General features: G+C 36.7%; 1 protein-coding gene across 1 annotated transcript in view; it reads right to left on the reverse strand.

Annotated features, from left to right (window-relative positions):
- Nucleotides 1-27,175, reverse strand: part of LOC101900641 (uncharacterized) — a 489,471-nt gene extending 462,296 nt beyond the window's left edge. Inside the window, exon 1 of the mRNA XM_059125281.1 lies at nt 26,072-27,175. The gene's annotated coding sequence lies outside the window, so the exon portion shown is untranslated. The remainder of the gene's footprint in view (nt 1-26,071) is intronic.
- Nucleotides 27,176-27,766: the final 591 nt, after the last annotated feature.

The raw sequence follows: 27,766 nt of genomic DNA on the forward strand, positions 1-27,766 counted from the left end.
AGTGGATTTTAGGGGCACTTTTTTTTGGAGAGCACCCAACACTCGTGGATTTTGAAGAATATTTTTGGATTCGCTAGTTATGTGGATATATAATTATTGAAAAGATATAATTATTGAAAACTGTGACCCTATTGTAGGGGAGGTACCAGAAGGAACGGTTCGATATATATTATCTCCACACCAGATCTCATTTTGAAAAATTCAAAAGATTCATGGCTATTCAAAAATTTTGATCCGTTCTGAGGATGTTATCAGTAGAAGTGGACCAATATCTTCCATTTAGAAAGAACCAGATGCCTATTTAGAAGAAAATTTTCAACCGGAGGGAGTGGGTAGATATGACCCTTCAAATTTTATAATAGTTATAATTATTCAAAATTTTGACCATTTGCGGGGGAAGTACTTGTTGTAGTGGGCTGATACCTAACCTGATAGGGTTTTTCATAGGAAAACCCTTCCATTCAGCCCAGCTGAAAAGGAGCTTTCCCATAGGAAAACTTTTCTATTCAGCAAGACTGAACAGTGTTTTCCATCCCGGCTGAATAGGGTTTTCCAGGTTTTCCTATGGAAAGCTCTATTTAGCCCTGCTTTTATTAGCTCTCACTGCATAGGATTTTTTTTCTAATAAATTTCGTTGTTCTACTAAATTTCGCTTCCTGTTATCTTTAAATATTAAAATAATTCATTTCGTTCGAATTAATTGCCCTGAATTTATTTTGGCTTCTCACTGTTATTTCTACCCTACCATTCGCAGGGTAATTTGTTTAAGTTTTCTAAATTAATTAAGACAAACGAAAATCCAGATGAAAACAGTAGCAACAGCATCCTCCTCATCTTCGCAATATAAAACAGCAACAGTGATGATAGTGTGAACTTCGAGAGATAATAAGGTAGTGAAATATCTCCACATTGTTCATCAACAAGCAAAGATAGTAATTAATGGATGTGGAAATAGTTGTGGGTGGTGGATGGAATGAAGAGCAGAGAGGTTCGAAGGATTGGCATGAGGGAGGTTTTATAGAGTTTGGGCTGCTTTAGGTTAAACCAGAGCCTAGTTAAATGAATGAATTTAAATAAATGGAGGAGTTAAGGAAAGCAGATTTTTAAGATCCCTTTTAAAATCGATATAAGTTTTGAATATTTTGGTGGATGTTTTGAATTTTTATTTCCTTATAAGTTTTGAAAGTTGTATGGGATGCTTTGAATTTTTATGCAGGTTTTATAAAATTTTCATTTAACTGACTTCATATTACTGTAGTAATTTTTTCTCTCAAATCACCCCCTTTGTTTGTGAGGTTCCTTCACACTGTGCCTAAGGTTGGCCAATAAATTCCCACTTTTTTCCCATAAAACGGATTGTACTGAGTCAGGGATATTTTTGTTATTGTTGTTGTTTGTGCTACTGCCGTTGTTGCTGTTGTTCGCAAAGCTTGGTGGGTGTCTACTGAAGATAAGTTATCGTGTAATAACTTATAATGAATAAAGATTTAATTAAGAGCCAGTTCGTGTTATGGCCTTTTCTGCAACAATGTCGACACAGAAATATCTTCCCTTTCCCTTACGTGTGGGTGGCTGGCTGCTGTGTGAAGTTGCTTGCCAACTTAATAAAAGGAAGGAACAAAGGAGAAAAAACGTTGTGCTTCTTATGATTCAATTAAATATAATGTACGATAATTTCCATCTAATAAGGGAAACAAAACAAAAAAAAGAACAAACAAATAAGTTTCATAAATTATTCTTAAGAGATTATTAATTTGAGGTCATAGGTAAAAATGCTGAACTTGACTAAAGTTCGCTGTGGTAAATCCAAAATTAGTTTGTCTCTCTCTTTAATTTGTTACTTTGTGTCCGGCTATTTGCACATAGTTAGCGTAACTGCTCAACTAATTTGTGGGCAAATATGAAAGGTAGTTGAAAATCTACCATTAATAACTAAATTACGGTAATTTCTCATTGTTCAAATGTGACATTATTGGGGGGGAGGTTTGAGTGAATGAAGTTGTGGGAAAATTTAAGGCGAAATGTTTGAAGGGAACTCATATTTGAAACTATAATAATTAAAGAAATCTTCAAAATTACGAAAACTTGGAGGTATCGATTTTTGGGGGCTATACCTATAAGTGGTACCTGAATCGAACATTTTTTGTAAGCAGAGTACAGACCTACCAAGAACTCTAATTGTCAAGTTTTATCAAATTTGGTTGGAAATCGTTTCAGAAAACTTCAAAATACCGAAAAACGGGAGGTACGAAACATTTACAATACTGAAAATGTGAGGATATAAATTTATGGGGGCTATACCCATAAATGGACCCGAATCGAAAATTTTTTGTAAGGAGAGTACAGACCTAGCAAGTACTCTAATAGTCAAGTTTCTTCTATTTTGGTTGGAAATCGTGGTTATATGGGCCCATATCAATTAGTGAACCTGAATCGAATATTTATTGCAGGGAGAGAACAGACCTTCCAAGAACCCCAATAGCGAAGTTTCAGCTAATTTGTCTATAACTTGTGGCAGAAGCCTGCAAAATATCGAAAATTGGGAGGTACGGTTATATGGGGGCTATAACAATTAGAGGACCTGTAGCAAATATTTTTTGCAGGGAGAGAACAGACCTGCCCAGAACCACAATTGTTAAGTTTCAATTAATTTGGGTGAAAATTGTAGCAGAAATCGCCAAAATACCGAAAATCGGGAGGTACTGTTATATGGGGCCATATCAACTAGTAGGCCTTTAGCAAATATTTTTTGCAGGAAGAGAAGAGACTTATCTGGAACCCCAAATGTCAAGTTTCATCTACTTTGGTTGGAAATTATGGCAGAAACTTGAAAATAGCAAAAATCGGGAGGTTCCGTTATATGGGAGCCATACCATTTTCTGGACCTGGAACAAATATTTTTTGCAGGGAGAGAACTGACCTAACGATGGCCCCTTTTGTCAAGTTGCAGCTAATTTGGTTGGAAATTGTGGCAGAAACCGCCAAAATACCGAAAATCGGGAGGTACCGTTATATGGAGGGTATATCAATTAGTAGACCTTTAGCAAATATTTTTTGCAGGAAGAGAATAGACTTATCTGGAACGCCAAATGTCAAGTTTCAGTTAATTTGGGTGGAAATTGTAGCAGAATCCGCAAAAACACCGAAAATCGCGAGGTACGGTTATATAGGGGCCATAACAATTAGTAGACCTTTAAAAAATATTTGCAGAAGGATAACAGACTTATCTGGAACCCCAAATGTCAAGTTTCATCTATTTTGGTTGGAAATTATGGCAGAATCAAAATAGCAAACATCGGGAGGTTCCGTTATATGGGAGCCATACCATTTTCTGGACCTGGAACAAATATTTTTTGCAGGGAGAGAACTAACCTACGGAAAGCTAAATGTAAAGCTTCAGCTTATTTGGTTGGAAATTGTGGAAAAAACCCTTCCAAATACCATTTTGTGGACCTGGAACAAATATTTTTTGTAAGAAGAAAACAGACCTATCGAGAACCCCATGTGTCAAATTTCAGCTAATTTGGTTGGACAATGTGGCAGAAACTTATAAAATATCAAAAATCGGTAGGTACGTTAATTTGGGGGCCATAAAAATCAACTGACACGTAAAGAAGAATATATCCTCCATTGTATGGTGGAGGGTAAAAAATTGAGCTATTAAAAAAATCTAATGAATTTTAAGGACCTTATGGAAAAGCTGTTTTTAAATTCTAGGACCATTGGTAATAAGTCTAAGAAATCTCATAGTCTTTTGGGAGGTTTTTTAAGACTTCTACCGTCTACTTGCTGGACTATCAGTGAGTATTTTATACGAGTTCTGAAATCCTAGAAGGAGGATCAGGGCATACGGAGGCCTTGGATGCCCAGGCCTACGGAAAACCCCTTTAGCCGGGGTTGAATAGAAGTTTTCCTATGAAAAAAAACCTAATAAGCCGGGGTCGGACCGGGCTTCATAAAACCCTACTCAGTAAGCTAGAAAATTTTTCTATTTCGAATTTTTGCATCTTTATTTCCTCTTTTATTTTTTTAGCAATCCGGCAGTTTCCACAATTGCTACATATGTAGCAAACCCTGTACTTGTCAATTTAGTAGCCGTTATATTCACCTTTACCACTTCATCTGACACCTACCCACCCAACCACCCACTCACATCATAAAACACAACCAACGAAAAGAAGCAAAAAAAAACAAAGCGTAACAAGTTTAATACCGTTTTTCAGCTTCTTAAACGCCACATTATGTTCAACACTGAATTTTCTTGGCAAATTCCTTACAGACATTTTCATGCATTACAAGAAGAACGAATGGATGGTTGGATGGATGGATGTCTTCTCACTCGCTGAACTACACGAAACCAGCCATATGAACAATGGGTTTGCACACTTGCTCACACACACACACACACAGCTATTAGACAAGTGACTAATGTGGCCAAAAGAAAACCAGACTCAAAACATCCCTTTCTCCTCTTGGACTCGAAGTAAAGTAACTGCCACCATGGATGGCTTTTCTCAGTATCTGAATGTTGGAAGGAAAACCCTCAGAAACAAGGTGACTTGTAACATCAACACACCAACACCACACCATCTCCACCACCACCATCACCAAATTAATTGTAGATTTTATGAAAAGGCTAAGAAAATCCAACACAAAACATAATCCCCAAGAAAAATCAAGCAACAACTAAATTACGGAGAGGGAGAGCAAGAATCAACTCTTTTCAGGGCTCTCTGAGAGGTTTTTTGTGGGGTGAAAACCTTTTGCTCTTTGACTTTTAGTTTTAAGAGAATTTTAAGGTAAAGAGAATTGCTGCTACAAAGCCAGCCATCAGCTGTTTTGAAACTAGTTTTCGTGCCCACCACAAATGAAACTGGTTACTGGCTACTGTTTGTTTCTGTTATTTTATTTCCTTCTATTTCTTTGGCCAATTTGTTTTCTGTTTCTTCTACTTCTTGTCTCTTCTATGGGTAATCATGGAAAATTTGTTACCAAAAAAAATGTTTTTGGAAATAAAGACATCAACAAGAGCTTAACTACAACTATTCCTTAAAATCTCAAACATGCGCACTGCTGCTGCTGGCCATCATCATCAGTCAGAATGGCAGCAGCAAAACACAAAATACGCGAAAAATGACAACAAAATGGAAATGATGAAAAATAAGGCCCCTTTGACAAACAAAAAATAAAACAAAGAATGTTGGCCAAAGTTTAATTATAGTTGTTGTTGTTGTTTGTAAATATCAATAGACCAAACAAAAAATGGTCGTTCAATTTAAATATGGCCAAAACCAAACACACAAGCACACACAATTTTCGAACATAAAAAGCCACAAAACGTATTCAAAACCATGAATTTCACATTTATTAAAACAAATATTCAATTTTGGTTTCATTATTGTTGCCATTGCTGCTGCTGTTGTTGTGGCTGCTGCGAATTATGGTCGTCACTTTAATCCGCAACAGACAACAACAACAACCAACCGACTGGGCCATCATCAGATGCCAGCCAATGTTGAGTCATTCATACCTGAATTCAGCCATTATCAGAAAATGTTGGTTTGTACGTTTGTTCGAGGCATCGTATAAAGTGACTGGACAACAATCCAAAAGCCACCACCACCACCACCACATATTTATGGCCGAGAATTGATTGAACATTGCTTTGAATGATAAAAATTGTATATTTTTTTAGTTTTACTCGAAGTCTTTGTTTAAAGAAACGAAAACAAAAAACATCGACCATTAATTAAACTGGTTTCTTACTAATCGAAGAGGAACGAACTCTTTTTTTTAGAAATTCCCTTACATTTTTGGAAATGCAAACGTGATACCAGAAATTAAAGACGTGCCAAAGGTCAAGGCTAGAGGAAGTAAAATATTTTGTTGTTGTTGTTGGAGTTATTAAAATGCGTGAAAAGAAACCTTTTTTTAATAAAAGACCATTTATGAAAGGCTACGAGACCCTTTCTTTAAAGAAATTGTGACTTTCTCATTGAAAACCAAGTAGGCCCGAAGCATTTCCTTAGGAAATCAGGTCTTCTAAAAGAATATCAGATTTTATCTTAGAAGACCAGGAGAAGGCCTTCTTTTAGAGACTCAGTTTTCTCATAAAAGACAGGAGCAGGAGGTGTTATTTTAACAGGAGACCAGAAGATGGTCTTCACTTAGAAGACCAGGATGTAATCTCATAGAAAACTAAGTAGTGGTCTTATAGAAGATTAAATAGTGGTCCTCCCGTAGCAGACAAGGAGGTCTTATCATAAAAGATCAGGAGGACTTCTCATAGAAGACCAGGACGTCTTCTCATAGAAGACCAGGACGTCTTCTCATAGAAGACCAGGAGGTCTTCTCATAGAAGACCAAAAGGTCTTCTCTTAGAAGACCAGGAGATCTTCTCATAGCAGGGCAGGAGGTCTTCTCATAGAAGACCAGGAGATCTTTTCATAGAAGACCAGGAGGTCTTCTCATAGAAGACCAGGAGGTCTTCTCATAGAAGACCAGGAGGTCTTCTCATAGAAGACCAGGAGGTCTTCTCATTGAAGACAAGGAGGTCTTCTAGTAGGAGACCAGGAGGTCTTCTCATAGAAGACCAGGAGATATTCTCATAAAAGACCAGGAGATCTTCTCATAGAAGACCAGGAGATCTTCTCATAGAAGACCAGGAGGTCTTCTCATAGAAGACCAGGAGGTCTTCTCATAGATGACCAGGAGGTCTTCTCATAGAAGACCAGGAGGTCTTCTCATACAAGACCAGGAGTTCTTCTCATAGAAGATCAGGAGGTCCTCTTATAGAAGATGAGGAGATCTTCTCAAAGAAGACCAGGAGGTCTTCTTATAGAAGACCAGGAGGTCTTCTCATGGAAGACCAGGAGGTCTTCTCATGGAAGACCAGGAGGTCTTCTCATAGAAGACCATGAGGTCTTCTCATAGAAGAGCAGAAGGTCTTCTAATAAAAGTCTAGTATGCCTTCTAATAGAAGACCAGGAGGTCTTCTCATAGAAGAGCAGAAGGTATTCTCATAGAAGAACAGAAGGTCTTCTCATAGAAGAACAGAAGGTCTTCTCATAGAAGAACAGAAGGTCTTCTCATAAAAGACCAGGAGGTCTTCACATAAAAGACCAGGAGGTCTTCACATAACGGGGGTCGCCTCATAGAAGATCACGAGGTCGCCTCATAAAAGACCTCATAGAAGACCAGTTGGTGGTCTTCTCTTATAGAAGACCAGTTGGTGGTCTTCTCTTATAGAAGACCAGTTGGTGGTCTTCTCCTAGAAGACCAGTTGGTGGTCTTCTCCCATAGAAGACCAGTTGGTGGTCTTCTCCCATAGAAGACCAGTTGGTGGTCTTCTCCCATAGAAGACCATTTGGTGGTCTTCTCCCATAGAAGACCAGTTGGTGGTCTTCTCCCATAGAAGACCAGTTGGTGGTCTTCTCCCATAGAAGACCAGTTGGTGGTCTTCTCCCATAGAAGACCAGTTGGTGGTCTTCTCCCATAGAAGACCAGTTGGTGGTCTTCTCCTATAGAAGACCAGTTGGTGGTCTTCTCCCATAGAAGACCAGTTGGTGGTCTTCTCCTGTAGAAGACCAGTTGGTGGTCTTCTCCTAGAAGACCAGTTAGTGGTCTGCTTTGGGAGAGCATTTGATATTTTCTAATACACCTCTCCCTACTTATTTTAAATCGCATCCCTCATTTCTAGGTTTATTTTCTGAAACTCCCAGATACCAAACTTGTTGTCGGTAAATAAAATCTGGCCCTCCTGACCACATCACTTGACTACGGACAAATATTCGTTAAGTTTTAAATCTCTGGACACCACAACTTCAAATAAACAACCAATACACATTTGCTTGTGTCTGTGTGTATAGTTTGGGTTCAGCTTAAGGTAAAAATATTCTGTTTGGCTGTTGTTCTCTCCCCAAAATATGAATAAATTTAAAGTTTGTAGTCCTAAATACATTTTAAATATCTTTTGCCACTGCAATTCCCTGTGTGAAGTTTTCCATTTTTCATTCATTCAAGAATAAAATACAACACACTCAGCGCGCAGCTCAGCTCAACTATTTGAAAACTAATTTGAAATTCAAGTTAACTTCAGAGATACCAAAAACACGAGCCGGCATGGATGGCTGGGAGCAGAGAGGCAAATCTAACGACAGTTTCTTTAGCATCGCATCGCACATCGTCATTGTTGTTATTGTTGTTGCTGTTGGTAGAGTCATCGTCATCTTTGGCTAAATATGCCAAGGGATTAGAATTTGCATATTTGAAATAAAATCTTTAACAATTAATATGAAATTTATAAAGAAAACCGCAAACACATGGCTGGTTGTTTGGTTTGGATGCTCGAGTTAGAAACGAGCTACGACAAGGGAGTTGGGGGAGAAGTGGAACGCAACACCATAACAATAGCTTCAACAGAATCTGCACATAAGTGAATGCCAAAATAAGCGTAAATATTCAACAATTCCAAAACCGATGCTAATAACCCAAAAAATGCAAAAACTTTCTTCAAAACTTGTGTTCGAAACGTATTTCAATTTAAAGATATAAAGAAATTATTATTTTTTGGAAAATGAGAAAGAAGACTCTACCCCAAAATTAGTCTATGTGAGGGAAAATCTCCCCACAAACAAAACGTCTTGTGCCTGTCGTCATAAGTGGTAATTTGTATATAAAGCTCCCCCGGCATTAAATTCCTTAAGTTGGCATTTTCGAGCACAAAAATGGAGGGCGTTTTTAATTCGCTTTAATATCTAAAATTCCCTGCAGTGCGTGACTTGTTTACCAAAGACAATGACAACAGGAATGACATTCACATTTAAATAGGCGAAAGTTGTTAGAATCCACCTACCTACATGTGCACCTTTGGCCTGAGAATGACGACGCCAGGTTTTCTAGGACATATTCCGGATACATGAACACACAAATGTCAAGGATTAAAGAGCTCTAAACAAAAATGATTGGCACCTTGCAAAAGACTATAAATAATAAATAAAATGTTGATTTTTCCAACAGGCAAAATAAACGTCATTCAGACGGACAGACAGTCAGTCAGTCAGTTGGTCTTTCTTCCTCCCTATCTGTCTGTCTCTCTGTCTGATTAAAGATGAGTGGCATGTACACGACATTGTTTGTCACTTACATCCATCCGCACACGTGTATGTTCGCATTACCTTTGCTCGATTAAATATTTACATTTTATTTTTCAAAATTTATGACATTTAACCTTGACATAAGCCAATTGAAGTCGAACATTTGAACTTTAAGAAATTAGGCATTTATTTCAATCTACTGTCAAATTAGTGTTCAGAGTTCAAGTGTTCAGGTGGCTAAGGCAAAGTAATAAAATATAATTGTATTTTCTGTGGATTATTTAAATAAGGGCTGATATTTATTAATAATAAAACAAGTTGTAGTAATTGTCCGATCTCTACTATCATTATAACAGATTTTGTGTTGATGGAAATTTTTCTCGTTTACTGAGCTTCATGGATATTCAAAATTTTGACACTTTTTTGGGCGAGGTACCAGAAGTAGTGAACCGATAGTGTCCATTTTCGCACCTGACCTAGCACTGATGCAAAAATTAGAATTTTCAAAGTTGGAGCAAAATACAAGTATCCTTCCCCTTTCTGTGCAGTAAAATATTTATTTTTTTTTTTTTTAAATTTCGTCCTTTTGTGGGAAATATACCAGAAGGATTTAACCAATATTGCCAATCTCCGAACTCGATCTAAGTTTGATAGTGATATTACGATGTACCAAGTTTGGACCAAATCGGATTGTCCCTTCGGGATTTATAGCGTGAACCAGCCAGACAGACAGACGTACAGACAGACATCGCTAGACCGATTCCAAATGTCCTGAAATGGATTTGGTTCAAAGAGACCTAGGTCTAAAACCGTTATTTCGATGAGGCACGTTTTGGCCGTATCAAATGATATATACCCTCTGTAGCCATATGGCTAAATGTATAAAAAGTTGATTGATATCGATAGGAAGGATCGGAAAGGATTTAAACCTAGTTCATTTTTATACCCTCAGCCATATGGCTAGAGAGGGCATATGTATATCAGTCGATGCGAACAAAACGTGCCTCGTCGAAATAAAGGTCTTAGGCCCTAGGCCTCTTTGGATAAAATCCGTTTCACGACATTTTGAGTCAATCTAGCGATGTCCGTCCGAATGTCTGTCTGTCTGGTTGGTGCGCACGATAACTCTCGAAGGGTGTATCCGATTTGGTCAAAACTTGGTCCATTGTAATATTATTATCAAACTTAGATTAAGTTTGGAGATGCGCAATATCGGTCCACTCCTTCTGGTACCTCTCACCACAAAAGGTCGAAAAAAAAAAAACAAGTAAAATAGTATCATCAATCGGTTTTGCCGACAAATTTATACCCCCAGCATTGAGTTGTAATAATTAAAACTGTTGACCCTTTTCGGGAGAGGTTCCGAATTAGTTGACCAATTCGTCAGATACGAAGACTGGTATAAATATTACAACGTGCCGAGTTCTAACAGATATAAGTATTGGAAATTGTGTACCTCTGTGGGTGAGGTTCCAGAAGGGGTTGGCAGATGTTTATCATCTTCACAACAGAAATTTGGGAAGAAATGGGAAATTTGGGGAGATGGTTAAATGGATTTGGATGCTTATTTCCTGTCTTTGAGCGTTTTGTTTTTCCAAATCTTGAACCCTATGTGGGGGAGGTCCGATCTCTACCATCTTTACAACAGATCTTTTGTTAATGGAAACAATGACATGTGCCATGTCTGAATGTAATCGGAGGTTAATTTCGCGTTTTACGACCTTCATGAATATCCAAAATGTTGTTTGTGGCAGATCACAGCAGATCTTGTGTTAGTAGAAATAATGGGATGTGTGAAATATCAAGAGAAATGGATGTTTATTTCGGTTTTTATAATCGTTTTAGTCATTCAAAACCCTTTGTGGGGGAGCTACCAGAAGGAATGGTCCGATCTCTGCCATCTTTATAACAGATCTTGTGTTTATGGAAATATTGAGATGTGCCAAGTCCGAATGGAATCGAATGTTAATTTTTATGAGATTTATTATGGTATTCAAAAATGTTGACCCTCTGTGGGAGAGGTACCAGAAAAAGTGGACCGATATATTCCATCTTTGCGGCAGATCTTATGTTAGTAGAAATAATGGGACGTGTGAAATATGAAGAGAACCTGATGTTAATTTTGGATTTTTTAATCGTTTTGGTTATTCAAAACATTGAGCCTTTGTGGGGGAAGTACCAGAAGGAATGTAACATCTTTACAACAGATCTTGTGATGACGGAAATATTGATATGTACCAAATCTGATTGAATCCGATGTTGATTCCACGTTTTATGAGCTCCAAATGTTGACCCTTTGTGGGGGAGGTACCAGAGGGAGTGGGCCGATGTATTCCGTCTTAATACCAGATATTGAGTTCATAAAAATATTAGGATGTGTGGAATTTGAAGACAATCGGACTCTTACATCACATTTTATAAGAGTTGTAATTATTCAAAATTGTGACCGTTTGTAGAGGAGGTACGTGACAGAGTGAACCGATATTGTCCATTTTCGCACCTGACCTAGGTAGCACTGATGCAAATATAAAGACTTGCAAAGTTGGAGCAAAATCGGAATATCCTATCCCTTTCTGTGCAGAAAAATATTTTTTAAAAATTTCTACCTTTTTTTTTGGGAGTTTCATAATAATATTAATATTTTTTGATTCTTTTTTTAACTTTATTGAGTGTTCTTCGATAACGTTTAACAATATTTGTAGGAAGCTGAAATGCGATAGGAAGTTAAAATTTTTGCACAAAAGTTGTATGCAGGTGGGTCAAGTTCGATGATTGGCAATATTAGTCCTCGTTATTTCGTAGCCCTCATATAGGCTACATTTTTCTTATGGAATTGTTTCGAATTCCGTATTTAGAGTTCGCAATGAAATCTACTTATTGTGGTGGAACATTGTCTATATAGGTTCACGTTCTCCTATGGCCCCCAGACAGCGGTACCTTACGATATTCGATTTTTGGATGACATTTTCTGACGAAATTTTTCAAATTTTGGATTTAGAATTCCTTATTTATCTAACACCTGCAGCAAAACATTGTATATATTTATTTTAAAAAATTTTCTTCAGCTCATGGTAAAGGGGTTTGAAAGTTCGCCCGGTTTATTAATTGTTTGCAATTAAAACCTTCATACTATGTTACATCCAAATCCACAAACAAAAACTCTTAATTTATTTCGAATGATGACTGATGGGTTTTTCGATCTATCAAGGTCTGCAATGATTACTTTAACCGTGTAATTTGCCGGCACGTAATGTAGCGTCAAATAATTTCACTCTTTAGGCGCTCAATTCATTTGAAGATGTATCTGCTGCTCCAAACTATTCCCAAAAGTATCGCCACATCTCTCTCACTCTCCGTCCCGCTCTGTAATAACAACAAACACACAAAGTGGTGGCAAAAATCAGTCTTTCATTTGTTAAATTGCAATTCACGTGCTTTGTAGCATTTAATAGATTGCTTTTGTGATTTTTGTCCCGTTCCTCTGCCCACCGTTCGAAACAACCAATAATAACTGAGGCAGAGGCAGTGAGCAATAATAACATCTTTATTGTTCAAACATTGTTTTTTTTTTTTTTTTTTTTTTTTTGTTGCTTGGTGTGTATGCCCCTTTTGTTTTTAATTTTCGAAAAAAATGTATCATTTCGCAAAAACGAACGAACGAACTCAGGCAGATATATCACACATGTATCTCACGTAATTTTGAGCAAGGGGGGAATTGCAAACATACAGACATACCTCCATACATGTAATGAAGGTATGTGCGAATACTTACGTTTTAGTTTAAATTACATTAGTTGATATTTCTTCGTCGTCGTCACACTTGTTCAACAGAATTCCCCCTGTCCCCTCTCCCACCTTTCAAACCACCTCCCATTGACGCATTTGCGGTGAATTGTTGAGGATTGTGGTGTGAGGTTAGAAGTTTTTTTTTCTCCTTCCTTCGGTGGTTTACCTTCATGCCTTTATTTTTTCTCCGTTCCACAATGCCACAAGATGTTGTCATTGTACATCACCTGAACGAAGTAAAATGTTATCTATCTCCACTCCAATCGCATTTCTCATCATCTTAGGCCCTGGGTTTCTTGTTTTCTCCACATTTACTTAGGGTTTTATTTTTTTGCTGGTGTGAAAAGAAATTGAAGAATTTGTAAAATTACTCAACGTCATCATACGGGTAAGTTCACACATGGATATCATACGCCATGGGTTTGAATATAAATTAAGAGCTTTGGAGGAAAAAGGATATGGCTGACTAAAATTGCGGAAATTATGAGGAGCTACAATAGAACCCCTTAAAAGGGCGGAATTGTAACGTCAGTTGTATGGTCACAGCATTTTTTTTTTTTTTCAAAAGAACCCATATATAAATGTCCTCAGTCCGTTTCAGGACATTTGGTCTTGTTGTATTCGACTGGACTGACTAAAATTGCGGAAATTATGAGGAGCTACAATAGAACCCCTTAAAAGGGCGGAATTGTAACGTCAGTTGTATGGTCACAGCATTTTTTTTTTTTTTTCAAAAGAACCCATATATAAATGTCCTCAGTCCGTTTCAGGACATTTGGTCTTGTTGTATTCGACTGGACTGCATCGCATCTGAATTTAATGTTGGAAAAATCTTGAATTTTTTTTTCTATAGAAAAAATTTTCAATTTTATTGTCAGTTCTTTTGGTGGAATAATTTTTTTTCGTATTTTATAGAGAGAAAATTGCACGAAGCACCGATTTTTTTTATTAAAAAAATGCGTTCCAATAGAAGAAGAACGAACGACTTCAGGACGACTACAGTACGAAGTCAACATGGTATTTTTTCGATAAAAAAAATGTACGACGGCACTATGGATTTTTTCGTTCTACAGAAAAAAAACCGAACATAAACCAGTAAGGAAAAGTCAAAAGTCGGACGGGGCCGACTATATGATACCCTCCACCAATATGCATATTTAGTAGAGCTCCTGTATCAAAAATAATTTATTTGAAGTAGATCACACCACCTCCTATCAACATTAAGCTTTAGAGCAGTTATAATTTGGTTTCAGAGGGAACTAATATATGGGAGACATATGCAATTTTGAATCGATTTTCACTAAATTTGACAGAGACATTTTAATCTTTTATACCAAATAACATAGCTATAGATTGCATTATATCACTTCGAGAAGGATTTTATAATAAAAAAATATATATCGAAGCCGAGTTACACAAAATGGATATTGATATTAGCCATTAATTGCACAATAAACCTGAAATCGGATTAAGGATATATATATATGGGAGCTATATACAAATCTTTGCGATATCGCTAGAATTTGGCAAAGGTATTTCCGAACTCGATAAGATATCTGGTACTAAATATTATTGTTGTCGAATGCATATTACGATTGTGAGGTACTTGATCACCAAATCGGATGAAACATATAAATGGTAGCTATAGCTATATCTGAACCAGATTGATGTACTTGCTTCTAGACTGAATTCGGTCGGATGTCCCAAAATCCGGGATTATTGGACTGATATTGGCCATTTGGTCAGAATTAACCCAAAATGATACAAAATTAACCCGAAATCGGTTGAAGATATGTATGGAAGAATTATCCAAATCTGAACCGATCTTAACAAAAATTTGCAAACTTTGGAAGGGACCAAAGAGGAAGAGGCAAATGTTATTCTTCTGGATATTCCAGCAAAAAAATTCTATCGGCGTGGATTTCGCCTCCAGAATGGGAAATGAAGCTTATTCTGACAATGCTACAGCTACAAAATCCAAATCTCCGCAAAGAAGGTTGGACCATCATCACTTGAACCACCTGTGGGAAGAATAAAGGACTCGACATTACAGTGGCCGTAGAAAAGGATGAAGATAACTAAGTGCGGGAAGTTTTACTTCGGATCATGATACGATGCCGTCAACATCCGACTCAGGTTTATCAGTAGTGCAGATAAACCTGCATCATTGCAAAGCCGCGGCTGCTGAACTCCTTCTATCCCCACCCAGGAAAAGGAAAACAAAAGTGGAAAAGGAACTGATTCTGACCATGCTTGAGCTGCAAAATCGAGATTATTAGCACAACCACCTGTGTGGAGAATAGAGAACTCGACATTAGTGAGGGCCTGGACAAGGATGGAGAGGACTACTTGCGGCCACGATAGCTTAGATTGATCATCGGATCAGGATGGATACCGCTCTGTCAACATCTTCCTCATTCGACTCAGTAGTAAGAAGGAAGGTAGATGCTGTAATAAATGATGTTTCTAGTGCAGATAAACCTACATCATTGCAAGGCCGCAGATTCTGAACTCCATCCTTATCTAGGAAGTGGAGTTTTATCGCCTCTGCTGTGGCTTCTCGTGGAGAAAAATTTTCTACGGGACTTTGAAAAAAAAAACAGACACAAAAATTGTGGCTTATTTTGGAGACTTTTCTTTTTATCGACGTAGGGTCGACCTTCAGAAGTGGAAAAGGAACTGATTCCGACTATGGCAGAGCTGTAAAATCCAGATCTCCGCAAAGAAAGTTGGACCATCATACGATAAATTCCTTTCTACTGTATCAGACTTTATATAGTGTACACGATGTTGCGATGGGAGTCAACCCCATAAAAACAGATTTGATACTTTTCATACGTAAGCACAAGCAAGATAAATTCCTTCCGACAGCACTGAATGGAGGGTCCCTGTCTTCTGAAGGCAAATATCTGGGAACACCGACGCCTTTCGAAACAATTTCGGTGGGCCTGACAAACTGAGATTTTCAAGCAAAATACCCAAAAATTTGGCATTTCTGAGGGGGGCCGGGACCCCTAGACCCAACTCCTGACTGCCTTCATTGCACTGTACTCCTGCAAGAATTTAGTAGGAATTGGCTAGGGACTCTCTCCCGCTAACATACACTGAATGTAAAAGATGGAGAAAGGTACGGGAGCCGGTGCCTTCTGTGAGCATCTAGAAATAGCCTGCTCCTCCTACCTTTATTTTCCCAGCAGCATGATGACAATGGACCGAAAGGTCCCTATTCACTTATAACAACGCAACCTTCAAGCTAACATAAACGCACGGCGCTAGGACGATTTAAAGTCCCTCAGAAAGACTGTTGGGCCTAGACAATATTGACATGTTCTTCCGTGATATGGTTAGACGAAACTATTTGTCTATCTCTTGAAAATTTCTTTATTTCAGAATGTCAAAACTATAAATTCCATTACTTGCATACTCTTTGGATCTCAGTCATTCGTAGGCTTTCCCATTTTGGCTCTTTGATCTACAAAAGGTAACGATGAACACAATTGGCATAAATATGTACTTGAATTGTCTTTTCATTATTTGTTTCCTCTTCAGTTGTTCACAAAAGCCCACCGAAAAGCCAAAGAAACAAATCTTCAATTTTTCTCTATGGCCCGCCCAGTTCTGGCTTACACTTAACTCGAATTTTTTTTGTTTAGCCAACAAACAATTCATATTCATTCATTTCACTTAAAATCATTTTGTTGTTGTTGGCTGCTTCTTTTTTGGCTTTATTCTGTTCATCATCTTGAGTGCGTACTTCGTACTTCGCACCACATATATGTATGTCTGTATGTCGGTATGTATAAGTTGTGGAATGTTTTGTTTTCCACGCATTTTCCTTTCCGCCATGAACTACACTGACGACAACGAGCGAGAATTGCCAAGATGGCAGGGGCAGGATGAATGAGGTTTGTTTTCATCTTAATTTTCTTCTTTCAACTTTTTCAAGTACTTCGAAAAGTAGCAACGACAAATGTGAAGTACTCATTCATTTTCATTTTGAATTCTCTTCCTTTATTAAATGTAACTGAGAGAAGATGAACAAAAAAACAAAACACAAATAAATGATGAACTAACAACACACAATTGTTGCATGTATGCCAGCGAAAGAAAAGAGTATGGGAATAAGAACCTCATATGGGGAGTAAAGAGGAAAAACTTCAAAAGAAAAAAATATTAATTATTGAAAAAAGAACTCTGAGGTAGGTTTTGAGAAAATTACATTAAAAATTCAAAATTATATCTTAACTGGTGGTAAAAAAAAAACAGTCTCAAAAATCCACGATTAAAGCTCTATTGATGTTTCAAAAATATTATTTAAAAAATCCGCATATTAAGCTCTGTTATTGCTTAAAAATATTTTCTTAAAAATCCAATTAAAACTCTGCAGGTGTTTCCAACAATATTCTTTTACAATATAAATTTTAAGCTCTCCTCCTGATGCTTAAAATAATATTTTTTTGGAAATTAATGATATAAGCTCTGCTGGTGCTTTAAAAAAATATTTTTTAATTCCACGAATAAGATCGGCTGGATCTTCAAAATTATTACTGAACAAATCAGTATAAAAGTTATGCTAAAGCCTCAAAAATAGTCATAGAAAGTCCACAGTTCCTTCTTAGCCTGAAAGTTCAAGTGTTGGCTCAGCAATAGAGCTTAACTATGCAGTTTCAAAAATAAGTACCTAAAAATACTACCTCAAAAAATATTCTTTGAAAATCTATGATAAAAGCTCTGCTGGTGCCTCAAACACATTATTTAAAAAAAAATACAGCTATATAGCTTTCAGCTGGAGCTTCGGTGCTTTACTTACAAATAATAAAAGTTAAATCCTATATCTATTATAACTCAGCTGGAGATATTGAACGCCACTATTATAGATGGCTCAATAAATCTTTAAACATCACGATTAAAGCTTGAACTCTTATACCCACGATTGAAGCTAAAGACAAATTATTCAAAAATCCACGACTAAGACATAAACAAATAATTTCTTGATTAAAAGTTAAGAATATTCTACAAAATATTCTTAAAATTCAAAACTAGCCAAAATTCAAAAAAACCCAAAAAATCCACGATTATAACTCTGCAAGTGCTTAAAATTTATTTTTGCAAAGTTCGGGGTTATACACCTGCTCCTACCTCTAGCTATATTCCTTAAACGTCTACTTTTACAGTCCCTGGCTCGCTTTTAGTTTAGTATTTTTTTTTTTAAATTTCACCCGAGGTAGGTTTTTGCCCCCTGATTCCGGGAAAGATTTTTTTCTCGGGGGACGAGTTTAGTTTAGACGGTTTAGACCCAGATCTACTAAACCGATATGGACAATATCGTTTAAAAGCTAAAGAAAATACCTTTTATTTGAGACGGTTGGGGTCTAAGAGACATATCTTTGGATCCAGAAAGGATAATAGCACATGTTATAGCATTTTGGAAAACTTACGGTGTTAGCTTTGATTTGAAACTAAAATATATGATCTCCTAAAATTGTTTTTTTTTTGACATTTTGAGGATTTTATAAAAAAAATCTGGTGCCAAAAAACAATAATTAAGATATAACTCCCGAATAGAGTGAAATAACCCCATAATGTGGCCACTTGTTGAATAGGTATTTTAGCTTTCAAATCATATCTATATTATCCACATCCACATTTCCATATCTGGGTCGGCGCACCAAGAAAAAATACTTTTCCGAAATCAGGGTACTAATACCTATCTCTAGAAAAAAACGAAAAAAAATAAAAAAAAAACTAAAAAAATTTAAAAAAAACGAATTTTTTTTCTAAGCTAAAATTGTTACCAATTCCTAAGGTGTTTCAATTTTTTTCACCTCAGCCATATGGCTAGAGGGGGTATATATAACTTGATACGGTCAAAATGTGCCTCATCAAAAAAAAGGTTTTAGGTCTCTTTGGACTCAGGACATTTGGAGTCGGTCTATCAATGCGCTCGATAACTCTCAAATTCAGTATCCGATTTGATTCAAACTTGCTACATGGTAATATTATTGTCAAACTTAGATCGTACCTCCCCCACAAAGGGTCGTACTTTTGAATATCCATGAAGCTCATAAAACACGAAATTGACATCCGATTCCACTCAGACTTGGTACATCTCAATATTTCCATCAACACAATATATATTATAAAGATTATCGGAAGATCGGACCATTGCTTCTGGTACCTCCCCACAAAGGTCGAAGTTTTAAATAACCAAATAGATCATAAAATTCGAAATAAGCGTCTGGTTCTCTTCAAGTTACACAAATTACAATATTTTTATTAACCCAATGTCTGGTGTGAAAATGGACAATATCGATCCACTCTTTCTGGTACCTTCCCCATAAAAGGTCAACATTTTGAGTATCCATGAAGCTCATAAAACGGAAAATTAACATCCGACTCCATTCAGACTTGGTAGATTTCAATATTTCCAACAGCACAAGATCTGTAAGAAAGATGGTACAGATCGGACCATTTTTTCTAGTATTTCCCCCACATTGGGTTCAAGATTTTGAAAAACAAAACGCTCAGAGAAAGCAAAATAAGCATTCAACTCTCTTCAAATTTCGCACATGAAAACATTTTTGCTAACGCAGGATTTGTTATAAGGACGGTAGAGATCGGACGGAGATGATATATATCTGCGAACCCCTTCTGGTACCTCCCCCACAAAGAGTCACAATTTGCAATACTTGTATAGTCATAACTTGCGAAACCAGTCGACGATTCTTTCCAACTTATATATATCTAAATATATATCTTAACCAGAAATCTGATATGATTACATGATTGTCGGAATTCATAATTTTGCATAAAATTGGATTTAAATGTTCGATTTCCTTTAATTTTAGCACTTACCAATGTTTTTATCTGTATTAGATGGAGTATGAAATGGAATACTTCGGTCCTCAATATCTGGCAACTCACGCATATTTCCACATTTTCCAAAAATTTGCACATATCTCATATAAAGTATAGGAAGTAGTCGATATAGTCCAAATCTGGCACTTTGTTATATTTACATCAGTCTTAGTTCTGATACGATTTGATTAATATTGGCCATATGTTCGCAACCTCCCCTATAAAGGGTCAACAGTTTCAATAACTATAACTCAGGTCTGGGAGTGCATATCTGTCGGAAAAACCGTCCAATACTATTTTACTTGTTTCAATTATCCCTGATTAAAGGTTAAGAATATTGTTAAAAAATTGTTAAAATTCAAAACTAAAGCTAAAAAATCCACGATTATAGCTCTGCAGGTGCGTAAAAATAATTGAAAGTTCAGGGTTATACACCTGTTTCTTTCTGTAGCAATATATCATAAGCATTTACAGTTTCTAGGCTAGCTCTACTTTAGTAAAAACTTTTGGATTTTTTAGTTTTTTTTCTAGAGATAGATATTTGTACCCTGATTCCCTTAACCCTTAAGTGTTTCAATATTTCTCTTAAAACCCCACAATTATAGTTATAATTTAAAAAAAAGAAAAACATTTAGCATTCCATATATCAGATGCTCACCCTCGGATCAATAATTTCAAAAGATTCCAGAACAAGTTTTCCAAATTTCGAAATAGCGTTAATGGATTTTTGTTTTTGCATCGACCTTTTTTGATATTTTTGCATATCGCCACTCTCTTGAATTCCATTCGATTCATTTTCCCCAAATTTTCCAAAACGCTGATCTAACCTTCCATGCAAAATGTGCTTGTGTGTGTGTGTCTGGGGGTCAGCAATAAAAAATGATATATCTCTACATGGATGATTGGCAATAGTATGCTTGAATGGGAACACAACAGTCGATTCTGGGTCTAATGGTCGTGCACACACACAAACACACATGAACACCTCTCTTCCCCCATCACCCTTTTTGAGCAATTGAACAGGAACAACAATAGAAGAACAGCCCCCACAACAACAACAACAACAACAAGGAAAAACACGCCGAGAAAGTATCCCTTACAAGTGTTTTGTTGTGGTCCGTTCGTTTGTTGGCGTTGTTGTTGGTTTTTATTGACGTTATTGCTTTCGAGCCTTCGTTGTGACGATGCCCATGTTAATATGAAAATATATGTGTTTTTGTTGTTTTTCATGTTGTTGTGGGTAAATTGCGCGAAACTCGATTAGTGTTAAAATAATAAAATACGAGCAGCCAAAGAAGGCGAAGCAGCAGAAGAAGAGCAACAACGGCAAATGGCAACGGCAGTGGCAGCAACGAACACAACAACGCCGTTCGCAACACAAAACACAATTTTTTCCAATTGGAAATTTGCGTGAAATTCAATTTACGTTCCTAATTGGATTCAAAAGGCAGCAACAACAAGAGTAACCCAACCAACCAACCAACCAACCAGCCATCCAAACAACAACCAAGGCGGGCAGGCAGGCTGGCAGGCAAACAATCAACGACGAACACAGAGCAACCACAACAACAAGAAACCTTGGTTAAAGGAATAGAAACACCAAAACAGTAACAGAGCAACACACCAGTCACCAACAGTTCCCCCCAGCGCCCAAGACCACAACAACACCACAACTGAGGCAATCACCTCCATCATTATCCATTCATCCATCCAGTGCCATTCTGGAGACCTTTATTACCAATATTATCACTGTATAAAACAGGCGACAGCAGCAGCAGCAACCAACAGCAGTGATACATTCATACAGCCATACAACCATCCAGCCAGCCAGCCACACATCAACATCCATTTAGCCCGCCCGCCTGCCCGCCAGTCAGCCAGCCAGCAAAGTTCTCACACAACGAGGTCAGTGTCATAATTGTGGTGGTAGACATTCTGGTTTTATGCTCCATTGCCTGAATGACATAACCCTGATGATTTTCGTATTTGAACTTTGGCAGTTAAATGATGCGCAAATTTAAAATACCAAAGATGAATTTGGTTGTGTGTCTATGTATGTATGTGTGTGTGTGTGTTTTAAAAATTTAATAAAAAACTATGAGGTGGAAGAGGGCACGGTTGATAATATTTGCGAATTTCACAAAATTATTTATTTGTGGTTTCAATCTGAACTAGGGGTTCCTTGCCGTACGTTTGTATTGGATTTAGAAAATCCTGGATTGGATCGGAATTCAAATTCCACTATCCAATTCCAGCTCTAATCTAAACATGCTATTAGACCCCAAAGAGGATGATATAAAGGTGGAACTATACCGCATGCTGTACAGTATTTATAGTAACATATTAGGGAAAATTGTATTTAGGTGATTTCTAGGTCCTACCTTGGAAATTATTGTACAATTGGAAGAAAGATGCATAAACCTATCTTAAAAATACATTTTTTCTTGTTGTCCCTATTATGTCGAAATATAGGGTGAGATGAAAAATTTGCAACCAACTTAAGACTGCTGTCATTTCTAAGCCACTCGTCCGACAGACGTTAAAATTATTCCAGTAACAGCTCATTATATTGTTTACAAGCGTAAAAAAAAAATTTGGTGAGAATTTTCCAGAAAAAACTTATTCGTGATGGAACTCATGCGTGATAGTGTGATTTCTTTATATTTGTCTGGAATACCACAAGTGGGTATCGTTACAGCACTCCCGCATTTAAATGTGAATAGATCTTTTGTGTCTCGTAACATCGCTCATTACCGTGATACTGGTAGCGTAGCCCGACGTCAAGGAAGTGGACGGAAGAAAACAACAACATCAGCAGAAATGATTCGAAAAGTACGCGAAAAGAGAAGCGACTTGAATTTCAGAATTTTCCATTCGGTAAATATTGAAAAAGGAGCTCGGGGTAAAGACATTGAAATTCCAAAAAGTGCAAAAACTTATACCGCAACATAAAGAAAATAGAATCAAAAGAGCTAAAGAATTGATTCGTTTGGCCGAAAGTGGTGATCTGCCGGATTTGGTTTTCTTCGATGAGAAAACATTCGTTGTCCAGCAGTTTGTAAACAAACAAAATGGACGTATTTACTCGCCAAAGAGGTCAGCTGAAAATGTGCACCTTCGGTTGGCCACCAGAACTCAAGCGACGGTCATGGTGATGGTGTGGGCCGCCATAAGAGACAATGGTCGCTCTCCGCATGTATTAATCGGCCGTGGCATCAGAATAAATGTCGAGTATTAACACGAAAATATGCAGGTTTCGAAATGTAGAGTACGTGGGTACCTGCCGCTTTGGCTTAACCCCACGGTGCTCTAAACACCGTGTGAATACAATGCGTCTACCAACGCCCCTACATAAGTGAGTACCAATTGCTCACACGCATTTGGACGTGATCACCCCCTTTATTCTGGAGGGTGTATTAAAGCCTTGGTCACACAAACAATTTGGCCGCAGACCTTTGACATTCCAACAGGACTCAGCACCATCACACTCAGCACGCGCCACCCAAGAATGGTTACAAAATGAAGTTTCTTGCTTCATTTCCAGCGCATAATGGCCTCCGAAATCTCCGGATACCAATACGTTGGACTATTGTGTCTTGAGTATTTTGGAAAGCAAGGTTGGCACTAAAAAATACCAAAGTATCGATCACCTCAAGCGAGAGCGCTTCGCCGGGAATGGGCCAAAATATGACGGTTTCATTGGCCGTGGCAAAGAAGACGAATTTGAAAAAATCTAAACTTATTCTAAAGTTTGATGCTATTTCTGACATTTTTTGCTTTCATTCAATAAAATTTAAAAAAATGTTTTTTATCACACCCTGTATGTAGTTTTTTATCACACCCTGTATGTAATACCAGTTCAATTTTAATGGATTTCTGGACCTGTATAAAATATTCTTGCAAGGTGTTTAAATGGGGCTTATCCTAGAAGTGGACCTATGTTGAGTAAAACTACCCACGAAGAACCTGAAATATCAAATTACAGTTATTGTGGTTGGAACCTCCAAAATACCGAAAATCTGTGGGTAGAGTTACCTAAAAATTGTCAATATCAAGTATTCTCGCTATAATATCAATATCTGGCCGAAATGAAAAAACTTTAATTTTCATAAATCCATTGTCAATTCAGAGATGGGAAATTGTTTTTTAATCGAAGTTAAATTTGGCAAGATAAATGACAGAAAATGCAGAACTGGGACTCAATTCTTGTTCTATGAAATTGTTGAATGAATTGTTTTATCAAGGTACGAAGTGTTATATGAAAAAATTATAAATTAAGTAAACAAGCTGTAAGTTGGCCGGCCGAAGTTATAATACCCTCCACATTTGGAAAGAATTTCGCAATTTTCAAAAAAAAAAAAATCTTAAAAATTCTGTTAAAATCTTCAAAATACCGAATGTAGCCGTTTTATTAGGGCCCGTACGACGACGTGGACCAATAGAGGCAACTTTTGTCATAAGCCATTACAATATTCAAAAGCGAAACTTGAAAACAAAAAAAATTCAGTGAATAATGTAGCTAAAATCCTCAAAATACGGAATATATATACGAAGACGTGGACCTGCACGACAATTATCTATCATAGGCTGTAATATCCATTACGAACTTCAAATACCAAATTTGAAACATTTTCAGTGAATAATGTCGCTAAAATCAGCAAAATACCGAATATAGGGAGGTACCTTTATATGGGGGCTACACGAAGACATGGACCTGCACAGACAATTTTCTGTCATAGACTGTAGCATCCATTAAGATCTTCAAATACCAAATTTGAAACAATTCCGGTGAATAATGTCGCTAAAATCATCAAAATACCGAATATAGGTACGTTTACGATTACAACAGACAGACGGACATGTCTAAATCGTCTTAGAATTTTACGCTGATCAAGAATATATATACTTTGTTGGGTCTGACATGAGTATTTCGAGGAGTTACAAACGGAATAACAAAGTTAATATACCCTCTATAGTATGGTGGAGGGTATGAAAATAAACAAATTTTATTTTTGGAAACATAAACAAATTTTTGACAGTAGGGCAATAGGTTTAATGAGCTTTTACTCCCAGGCGAAATAAGTGAATTAACTGAAATAAAAACTTGATTGTCTGGGTAGCATTTGCTTGCCTGCCTTAAACAAAAGTTCTGTAAACAGGCTATTAATTTTGCCATGATGGTCCTTATTCTTGCGGATTCGTAACTTTGATTTTACTCGCCATCATGAAAGGAGACCCATGATCCAAAAATGTTGTAAAGAGGGCCCTAATTTACCAAGCGGCAAGCTACTTACTTGGCCTCCTATTACGACTTTAAATTACAAAATTTCCCTGCCATTTTATGTATGGTAGAGGCCTTAAAACATTTTATATACTTTTTTTTCAAATTTATTGAGTCTTTTTTTTAACACGAAAATTTACAATTTTGAAGTGAAGAAAGAAATACTTAAAACTATAATGTTTTGTTTTAATAACTAACGCGTATTTTCAGCGTCTGGCTTTACAAAAAATTGTTAATTAGTGTGTATATCGTGCTTGCTCCCGGCACTACAATTTTTATATACTTTGAAGGCCTTAAATCTGTATTTTCCAAAAACTGTCAACTATTGTCAAAAATTAACTTGTAAACATGTCCAATAGACAATCTCACCTAACAGATCCAAAAGCTGCCTACATATCTCTCGTCATAATCCTATTATTGCAAAATATTTACAAATCTGTCATATTCCTAAATTAAGCATTTCCAAGTTAAAATTTAGTCTTGACCATCGACATAAATCCAATTTGTTTTCGGTGACCTATACTACCAGTCAATGGAGGTTGTTTGTCAGCAGTTTGGTGACCTTTAAATTACTGACCTCCAATTGATCTCACTTACACCTCACCTCACATTGACCATTTGTCTTGTCTTATTCTGCCAAACAGAATGGCTATGAAGATAAGTTTTCGTTAAAAACTGGCATTTGCCAATTTGAAAATAAAACGCCAAGAACAAAAATAATGCAAGAATACAACAACAAATGTGGCTAGGAAACAATGGTCTTTGAAAAAAAAAAACCAAAACCATGAAGTAAAATATTACACACATTTAGACAGACCAACACTATGACACACAAACAGCCACCCACACAAGTTAGTCACAAAAAACAACGGTTATTTAAAATGAAGAGCATAAATTTAATTTTCTTTTTTTTTCGCAAAATATGACAACATTTTAGCTAGTTAATGTTTTGTTTGGATCTTCACACAAAGATAATTTTATATTTGCACTGGGGGAATAAATTTGGGATAAAATACTGTCGAAATTGTCATGATTCGCCTTGCGAACTCACCTTTATTCCATTCTTTTCTTTTTCATGTATTCTTGTTGGTTGCTTGCTTGCTATAAATGTCGGTATGATTGTTGCTGTTGTTATTGTTACTGTTGCTTGATTTGTTTTTGTTATTTTTTTTCTTTGTTTTCTTCTTCTTCTTTTTTCAAACTAGTAATAACTTCTCGTTCTGCTTCTTCTTATTCTTTATATTCTTCTATTTTCAACTTGTAAACCTGTTTTAAACCAACAACGAACACACTCTCTCACATGCAAACAGCTCAGACTGCAGAATGCTGATATTCATGGGCAAAACGAACACATACACATACACACGTCATAGAATTTGTTAACATGCACACTCGCACACTGTATATTTATTTACACACAACTGCACAAAATATACTATAGCTGGCTGGCTGGCTTGGTTGACTAGTGGTGTTGGCTGCTACTGCTGTTAGCCGAGGTTGAGGAGGATGCTTCTTCTTCTACTGCTGCTTTACCTTTGCCCATATTTTTTTTCGTACACAACTACTACACTGGCAAGCATATTCACGAAAGCGCCGCACACAAATATTCACACAAACACGCAGAGCACAACCACTTGGCCACTCTTTACAACACTTTACAAAAAAATTACTTCTATTTTTTTACAATTACTTTTATTTATTCTTATTTTACTTTATTTGTGTAATATTTTCTTTTTGATTTCAAGTAGAATTTTCTTGTGATATTTGTTGCTGCTTTACTTTTTTTCTTCTTCTTCACTATTTTGTATTTTATTTTTTTTTCTGAACAAAGTTTACGGAGGAGCTTGGATAGATGGCTTGCTTGCTTGCTAATATTTACACTTGCGATGCCACACACTCACAGAATTTGACTTAAAATATACTACAATTTAATATTTTTTCTTTCTTTCTATTTTGCTTCTACATCTAATTTCTAAATTATCATCATCGCAATGATTTTTATTATTATTTTTTTGCTCATCACGACTTCCGCCGCGTTTTTCACGTTTAACGTTTTTTTTTTTTTTCTCGTTTAATTGTTGTTTTCGCACTATCGACCGACAACCGCACCGTTACAAATACAAGCATCGACTGTTTTTGATTTTTCAACATTTCAAAACTGGTTTCATCGTTGGACGACGGCTGGCTGGCTGGTGTGCGTGTTAACTTGTTTTCTTTCATTTGCTTTTGACTTGACTTTTCGTTGCGCTTATTATTACGTTAACAAACAACCACTTCTCTTTTTCTCTTAAAATCTAAGAGAGTGTTACTCTTATGAGTTACTCTTTTCGGCTAAACCAGCTGTTTTATAAAACGGGGTTGCCGCATCACAGGCTCAGTGATGTATTTTAAGTGGAAATGTCAAATGAATAGAGGGTGTGTTTAGTTGATTGTTTACATTTTTTTCTGACTAGAAGCCGATAAGAGTTAATATGGTGGTGTTGATATTAATTCTTATTGTTAATGAGAAAATAGAAAATCTAGTTTTATCAGGGATGATACAGCGTGAGGAACTAGAAAATTAACTTCAATTGGGGTTACATTACCAATTTAACCCCTAATGTAAAAGTTTTAGAAGAAAATAGGTCCCTGATGTCATATGTTTATGAATTCAACATTCTACTGCTCTTTTTTTTACTAAATCCACAATTTAAAAAAGGACGGGAACACAACAAAGTTGTCTTCTTGTAAAAATATGGGGAAAACG

The sequence above is a fragment of the Musca domestica genome, unplaced genomic scaffold, assembly GCF_030504385.1.
Source record: "Musca domestica strain aabys unplaced genomic scaffold, Musca_domestica.polishedcontigs.V.1.1 33, whole genome shotgun sequence".
Lineage (NCBI taxonomy): Eukaryota > Metazoa > Arthropoda > Insecta > Diptera > Muscidae > Musca > Musca domestica.